Here is an 8,600-nt window from a genome sequence, read left to right as displayed (position 1 = left end):
CCCACAACCAAACCTTTCGACTACTCAAGGGTCGAATGTGAGAGGGGTCGAGCCTATAGGACAAGGAGATCAAATTGAGCAAGAGATCCCTAGAATAGTACAAAGGCATCAAGATGCTGACCAGGTTCTTAGGAACATCCAGCAAGATGTCAATGTTGGACACAATAATATCTCTAATGTAGTCGAACAAATTTTAGTCCAAAATGGGATAAATGTAGGTTTGCATATACCAAATTTCGTTTCCCCGTTGTCAGAATATGTAAGGCAAACAGAATTGCCTAGGGGGTGGAAAGTCCCAAAATTCACCAAATTTGCTGGTGAGACTGGCGAGTCGACGGTCGAACATATTGCTAGGTTCCAGACAGAGGCTGGAGAAATAGCAAACAATGAAAATTTAAAGATGAAGTATTTTCCAAGTTCTTTAACGAAAAATGCATTTACTTGGTTCACGACCTTATCTCCCCAATCTTTGTTCTCATGGAACCAATTAGAACGATTGTTTCATGAACAATTTTATATGGGGCAGTCGAAAATTAGCTTGAAAGAATTAGCAGGAGTTAGACGAAAGGGTACAGAACCAGTCGATGACTATCTAAACCGTTTTAGGTTACTGAAAGCTAGATGTTTTACACAAATTCCTGAACATGAGTTAGTCGAAATGGCTGCAGGTGGGTTAGATTATTCCATAAGGAAGAAATTGGACACCCAACATTTGAGAGATATGGCACAACTGGCAGATAGAGTACGCCAGGTCGAAAGGCTAAAGGCTGAAAAGGCTAGGGCTAATAAGTATCATAAGAAAGAAAAAATAGCTTATGTTACTACAAGTGAGTTCGACTCTAATAGCGACAGTGAATACGAAGAGGGAGAGGTCAACGTGGCTGAATTAAAGCCAGGGCCACCATATATCTGTAAATTGCTTAAACCTTCAAAAGATAAAAATCTGGTTGAAAAGAATGAAAAATTTTCTAGTAAAACGTATTCATTTGATATAACAAAATGTGATGAAATATTTGATTTGTTGGTTTCTGATGGGCAAATCATAGTACCCCCGGGACTTAAAAATCCTCCTCTTGAACAAAAGAAAAAAAGAGGATTTTGTAAATTTCATAATTTCTTGGGTCATAAAACTTCTCAATGTGTCCTTTTCAGGGATTTAGTGCAAAAAGCTTTGAAAGAAGGAAGGTTACAGTTTGGAGAAAAGCCAAAGTCATCAATGCAAGTTGATACTGATCCTTTGCAAGTCGAAGAGGCTCACTATACTGAGCTTGCTGATGTGATGATGGTCGAGACTACTGATGGTTTCGTTAGAAAGCAAAACGGTGCTACTGATGGCAGAGTTTTAAACATGGTTTATCCTGAACCAAAAGAAAGTCTTTTGAAATTCCTGGAGAGATGCCACAATAACAACTCTCAAGTTGGATTATGTCCAAGGTGTGATGCTGTTTTCAATGTCGATGCTGCAAACAAAGTGAGGTTCGACCCTCGTCGAGGCAAGAATCGTCAGTTCATGTATACAGGAGAAAATAGTGGTCGAAAGGCTGGAGAATACAGGAAGATGTTTGAAAAACCAAGGACTTTCCGTCCCAAGACGGATGTCCCTGAAGACAAATGGGTGAAACCCATTAACTTCAGAGGTAAACGTCCAGAATGGCAGATTCAAGGCGATGGAACCAATGCTGAAGGTTCTTGGACTGATAGTGGATCTAAAAGAAAAGATTACATATCTCCAAACTACAAAGGAAAGAACCCCATGACTCGAACGCAGTGGAGACGTTACCAAAGAAGCCACAAGAATGGACAAGAGGGTTCAAAAATGGTGCAGGCAGGATTTTCTCACTATTAGTCAAAACCCTTTCATAGGAAGTTGACTGAGGAGCATGCTAAAATAGCAAATGAAAGATTAGCTGCTGGGATGATCCAAGGAAAGAAATTGATCAAAGAATTGGTCGACGACGATGCTCCGATCCCCAATACAGAAAAAGAGCCTGAGTATTCTCCATTGTCAGACGAAGAAGTCGATGATAACTTTGACATAGAGTCAGATGAATTGCTAATCGAATGTGGGATTGTTTTTGTACTCCCGGCTGAGTTCGACAGAATCTCTGAGGTATCTGAGAATGAAGATGATTTTCTTCCTGACGAGAATGTGGAAGAAACACCTGTTTGTTACTATGTGATGGGAAAAGGAGTGGTAGAAGAGCAAAAGGCTGTGTTTGAGAGGCCAGGTCGAGGAATGATGTATCATTTGAAGCCTTTATTCATAAGGGCGAAAGTGGATGGTGTTCCAATAAAAAAAGTGTTTGTTGATGGTGGGGCTGCTGTAAACTTAATGCCCTATTCTTCACTTCAGAAAGTGGGAAAGACTGACAAAGACTTAAGACCACATAATATGGTACTATCTAATTATGAGGGTAAGACAAGTGGAATACTTGGAGTAATTCAAGTAAAACTAGCTGTTGGTTCGTCTGTCAGGTCAACCGTATTCATGGTGATTGCATCTCAGGCAAATTTTAAACTGCTGTTGGGTCGAGAATGGATCCATGGGATTGGAGCAGTTCCTTCCACTTTACATCAGCGTGTAGCTATTTGGAGGTCAGATGGTATAGTGGAAAATATTGAAGCTGACCAAAGTTATTACAAAATTGAAAGTGGTCGCAGACATTTCGACCAGCATTTGGCAAATGTAGCTCCTTGCTACAAAGCAGAAGATGTATATCCTTCTGATGAAAGTGTGTCTAAGTATCTGAACTTAGACCCAAATTATGGTTTCATTTGGAATAAAGAAGATCCTAATGAACCATTGAACCAGGAAAGTCCTCCAGAGCAGAGGACGACAATCAAAGACGATGACCACTGAGTCAGAATACCTAGCTCGAATAACGGCCTATTTGGCCGAGAACAAAGAAAAAGCGGCTTTAGAAGCCGAACTAGAGAAAAATATGACGATTGAGGCCATGATAGTAAAAAATGAAAACGATCAAGAAGTCGATCACCAAGTCGAACGACTCGACGGGATATACGATGACGAACCTTTGGGTTTCGAAATGGATCCATCAGGATCAGTAAAAAGGATGCAAGCTCAAGATCCTCTTGAGGAAATTGATCTAGGTGATGGGATCATTAAAAGGCCTACTTATGTAAGTACGAGGCTTACAAATGACCTAAAAGCCAAGTTGATTCGACTTTTGAAAGAATACAAAGATTGTTTTGCATGGGATTACAATGAAATGCCTGGTTTTAAGTCGGCACGTGGTGGAACATCGACTACCATTAAACCCAGGGAAGAAACCTATCAAGCAGCTTCCTAGAAGATTTGCGCCAGAGGTTATGGAAAAAATCAAAATAGAAATTGAAAGATTGCTGAAAAGCAAATTTATTCGAACTGCGAGGGGATTTCCTAGGCTTCGTAGTTCACAAGAAAGGCATTGAGATAAACCAAAATAAGACGAAAGCAATCTTGGAGCTAAAGGCGCCAGAAACAAAGAAACAACTCCAGTCATTGTTGGGGAAGATTAATTTCTTGAGGAGATTCATCTCAAATCTAAGTGGCAAAACGAAGATTTTTTCACCACTTGTGAAGCCCAAGAACCAAGATCAGTTCAAATGGGAAAAAGAACATCAACAGACATTCGACCAAATAAAAGCTTATTTAACTAAGCCTCCTATTTTGTTACCCCCCAATAGGACAAAAAGTATGAAGTTATACATAGCTGCATCAGGCTCGACAATTGGGAGTATGTTGGCCCAAGAAGATGATAATGGCGTCGAAAGAGCCATATATTATCTAAGTCGAACCCTAGTAGATGCTGAAACTAGGTATAATGATATTGAAAAATTATGCTTATGCTTGTATTTCTCATGTAACAAACTTAAGCAATATATAAAGCCTGTTGATGTGTATGTGTCCTCTCATTTTGATATCATTAAACATATGTTGTCTAAGCCAATTTTGCATAGTCGAATTGGTAAGTGGGCATTAGCGCTAACTGAATTCTCCTTAACATATGTTCCTTTAAAAGCTATGAAAGGACAAGTTGTGGCTGATTTTATAGTCGACCATGGGTTAGTCGAATTGTCTGTAAATCAAGTCGAACAAACTAACTGGAAATTGTTTTTCGATGGTTCTAGTTACAAAAATGGTTCAGGCATTGGAGTCCTAATTATTTCCCCTAAGGGACTTCCAACTAAGTTCCATTACAGAATGAAAGAAGTATGCTCTAATAATGAAGTCGAATATGAAGCCTTGATTACTGGTTTAAAGGCCCTAAGAGATTTAGGGGCAACCCGGGTTGAGATTCGAGGTGATTCTGAACTAGTGATTCGACAAATCAAAAAAGAGTATAAGTGCATTAAAGAAAATCTAATAATGTATTATGCAATTGTGATACGCTTATTAGAAAGCTTCGAACATGTTGAGATCTTGCATGTACCAAGATCCAACAATTACATTGCCAATGAATTGGCACAAATTGCTTCTAGGTACAGAGTTTCTAAAGACAAGTTGGAAGATATGGTCGAGATCAAGAATAAAGAAACTCATGAAGTATTAAATAAGTTGGGTCAATTGTCGACGTCAAAATTTGAGGGGGTAGATGATGATGTTGAAATTGAAAATTTGTATGCATTGGAAATTTTTGCCATCAACAATATGACTAATGCTGAGGGTGTATTGTTGAAAATTCACATAAGAAAATAAAAGACCAAGAGATTATATTAAAATGGCTAAATCGAGCCAATCATTACAAAAGTTCTTAATAAAGAGCATTGGCAGACATTACAAAATACAGCCAGTCAGTCGAAAACGAATTTACAAAGCAGGGAAATTGTTCCTAAAATAGGCTAACTTGGTTGACTCAAAATCAATCTTGGAGTCAAGTCGAGATAGGTTTTGTTTAAGCTGTCGAATGTTACTTTCCAACTTGAGTGCATTCTCACCATGACCAAGTCCTTTCAAGACTTCTTGGTTAATAATTTCAGGCGAAGGGACTTCTTCAGTTTGAGCCAAACTGATTTTCTTTTGCTCAAGATGTTGAATCTTTTTGTTGAGTTCATCAATTTGAGCTTTGTAATCAGCAATCTTATTGTCGATCTCTCCCTGCTTATCAGAAAACTTTAAAGTTTTCTCCTGAAATTCTTCAACCTTTTTGGTCGAAGCTGCACTGGCGTCCCATTCTCTCTCCAGTTCACGCTCTTTGTTCTTTGCCTGAAAGGTAATGTTCTTCTTCGTCATAAGGTCCCTCCAAAGTTGGTCGAAGTACGCCTCAAAATCAAAGAAAAATTGAACAACAACTGGCGGAAGAGAAGCTTTGATCAATAAATCTAGGATTTTGCGAATGTCTCCACCAAGATGTTCAGAACTCTCAAGAACAGCGAGAAACTCAGGTTCATCCAGATGGGCTTTCAGTCGACATATAGCTTCGACAAGGGAAGCATCAATCTCAGCATCAGGATTGGTCGATTGAGCAGGAATCTCAAAAGAACTTGGTCGCAGCTTTTGAAGTCGAAAGAGAGCCTCCACAGGATTAGTCTTCTTCAAATCCAGAATTTCTTCCTGACTAAGAGAACTGTTGGAATTAGTATCATCAGCAATAGAATGTGGTCTTGACTGAGAAGCTGCATTGGGTTCAGGTCGAGGAACATCTTCAGTATTTTTTATGGCAGATGATTGTTCGACGATGGGTTTGTCCTGAGGATCTGTTCGACTTCGACCTGGAGTGTTAGCCGAATCAGTGTTGCTTCCAAAAGCGTCAGCCCTTTGAGGGCTAAAAGGATTGGAGTCAAGAGTGGCTTCAGCAGTTTTCTCAGCAACTTCGACAACTTTCTCCTGAGTGTGGCCGACAGTTGGTGCATTCTATTCAAGAAACATGTTAGAAAACAGAGATATTGAAAGAGATATGTAGGAGAAAAATGTTAAGCTACCTCAGTAGGAATTTGAGATGAAGAAATTGTTGGAGCTGTTTGAGGTTTGACAACCACTTTGGGAGTGTCCTTTACAACTTTTCGTCTTTTTGGTGGAGTCAGAGGCGGGGGTCGTGAAAAGATATCACTTTCCTGATTTGGTGGAGATGTAGTTACTTCTGATTCAGTAGGAACTATCAACTGAAAAGGAAGAATAACAATTAATGAACGTTAAGGAAGATTTGACAAGATTAAAAATCAAGTTAAGTACCTTTCTAACAGTTTTGTTTTTCTTGATGGTGGTGTTGCTCGACGTGCTGGGGCGCTTTCGACCGGGTCTAGGAGTAGGAGCCTCGTTTTGATTAGTAAGATCAGGCCCTGAAAGGTCTAAAATTGATATTAGAATATTGTTGTTGACAATGAAAAGAAAACGAAGGCAGACATAAAAAACTTACTTATAGTAAGTTGATCCTCCAGTACATCAAATGCAGTGTTCAGATTCTTGACGAAAGAGTCCCCATCAAACAGTTGATAATATTCAGACCACCATTCATTGAATTCTTTGGTTGTGAAATAGGAGTTTTGGAAAGTGAAGGTGGGATGTTCTAAGGATTGTTTGTTATGAAACTTCAAGCAGTCGAGATGTTGACGGACTGTGAACGGTCGACCAGAGTAACAAATATCACCATCATGGGAATATAAGCTCTTGGGCAGCATCTGGCTCAAACCAAATTATCGAGAGACCAAGTTTGGTTGATAACCCACAAACCCATAGCACTTACCAGTCGACTCAATACGATGAGAAAGTAGTGTTGGGGTTAGAAAGGCAGCCCAAATAGCATTTAATTGAGCTCGAAGAGTAGGAGTATTCCCAGGAAAAATAGCTTTGAACCAAGTTGGCCCGAAGCATCGGTTGGAGAAAGGGGCCATGGAAGCAATAAATGTTTTACATTCAGAAAACAACCTCACATACTTAAGGAGGTTGGGTTTGTTAGACTCATCTTGAGGAGTTTGAAAGGCAAGCTTGATGCCTTCGACCCTCCGGTCATACATGACCTCTAAAATGGATCTGGAAACAGTATAGCCTATATGTGACTCGAAGGTGGCATTCAACCAGTGTTGTAAGAGCCAATAAGGTCCCGACAGAGAGAGTTGTTTTGGAGTCTCATGCAGGCGTTTGATCCTTAAAGATGCTATACCTAAGGTATGATAGAGATAAGCTAGGAGCAGCTTACCTAAAGAGACCTTTCGACCTTCATGAATCTGAATAGCCAAAGGTATGTAAGCTTTAGCAATCTGAACTGATCCTGGACAAAACAGATAATATGAGAGCCAGTAGGTGAGGAAGGCAACATGCTCTTCGTTATAAACTTCTTCTGTCGACTTGTCATAATGATCTTGCATATACTTGGTGATGGTAGCGTTGGTGAAATTGAAATTCATTTCTGTGGGAAGAGTTGGGTCGAAGATTTCACCCAATGGCGAAAGCCCTGTGATGGCAGCCATGTCGAAGAGAGTGGGAGTCATCATTCCACAAGGAAAGTGGAAGGTGTTAGTCGAACCTTCCCAGAAGAAGATCGAAGCAAGTAGCATGGGGGAACGAACTCTATGACCAGTCCGGGATAATTGTATAACGTCGAAGATGCCCAATTCCTCCCATCTTTGTTGTTTTTTCGCTTGAACTTTGTTAAGCCAAGCCAAGTATTCCTTGTTGCCAGGAGCTGGAGTCGAACAGAAAACCCTAAGCGAAGGATCCATAAACTTCAAATCAAGGACACGTGATTTGTCGAAAGCTACAGGCATGGTGGTTTGGAAGCAAGGAAAGAAACCAGTGGTTTGCTCTGGGTGGTAACGGTGGTCTGGTAATGGCCCTGAAAAAGCCATTAATTTATCAGTAATCTGAAAAGGGATTAACATCTGGTTTTGCCAAATGATGGCTTTGGCCTCAGTAAGGTTGGGTTGAGGAATGAAATCTAAGCCTTGTTCTTCTTCCTCACGAGACATAATAAACCCTAAAGGGTTCGCACCCGTATCGTACACAGTGGTGTTGGTGGTCGTAGCTGCCATTGTTATGTATAAAAGGAGAAGAAGAAAATGGGTAAAGGTTAGAGGAAAAGAAATGGTTCTTTCTGAAACGTTTGAGAAGAGAAGTAGAACGAGGAGAAAGAAAGAAAAAGGAGAAAAAAGCTGTACATATATATAAGCTGGTGGTGACGTCACTAGAAATCGTGAAAAGAGAAGTTGTAAAATCAAAGGTCATGTCAAAGAAACGCTTTGAAAACTGGATTCAGAAAGTGGGAGCAGTTATAGCCCACTAACCTAGCGTTTAGGTAATAATTAGTGCCTGGGAAAATGAAACGTAATCATGGCGTAATGGGAATTAACAAAAGTCGAAACCCAAGAAAGAACTGAAACGACATATTTCTCTTTCCTAAAGTCAGTCGAAAGAAGTCGCTTGGAGGGGCAATTTGTTACCCTAGGATTTCGACTTACTAAATAAATGGGCAACTAAGGCCCAAAATTGGCAATTGGGCCTCAATTTGGTAAAAAAGGCCCTAAATTGGTAATTGGGCCTCAAGTTAATATCTACATTACCAGCTGGGTCGAAGCGATTCGACCAAATAATGTTTAGTAGTCGAAGTTGTTCGACTAGGAAGGTCATCTGAAGCTTCAACGTTCGACCAGACCAAAAGGATGCG

The sequence above is a fragment of the Vicia villosa genome, linkage group LG1 (genome assembly GCF_029867415.1).
Source record: "Vicia villosa cultivar HV-30 ecotype Madison, WI linkage group LG1, Vvil1.0, whole genome shotgun sequence".
NCBI classification, from domain to species: Eukaryota; Viridiplantae; Streptophyta; class Magnoliopsida; order Fabales; family Fabaceae; genus Vicia; species Vicia villosa.
Note: the sequence above shows the minus strand (reverse complement) of the source record.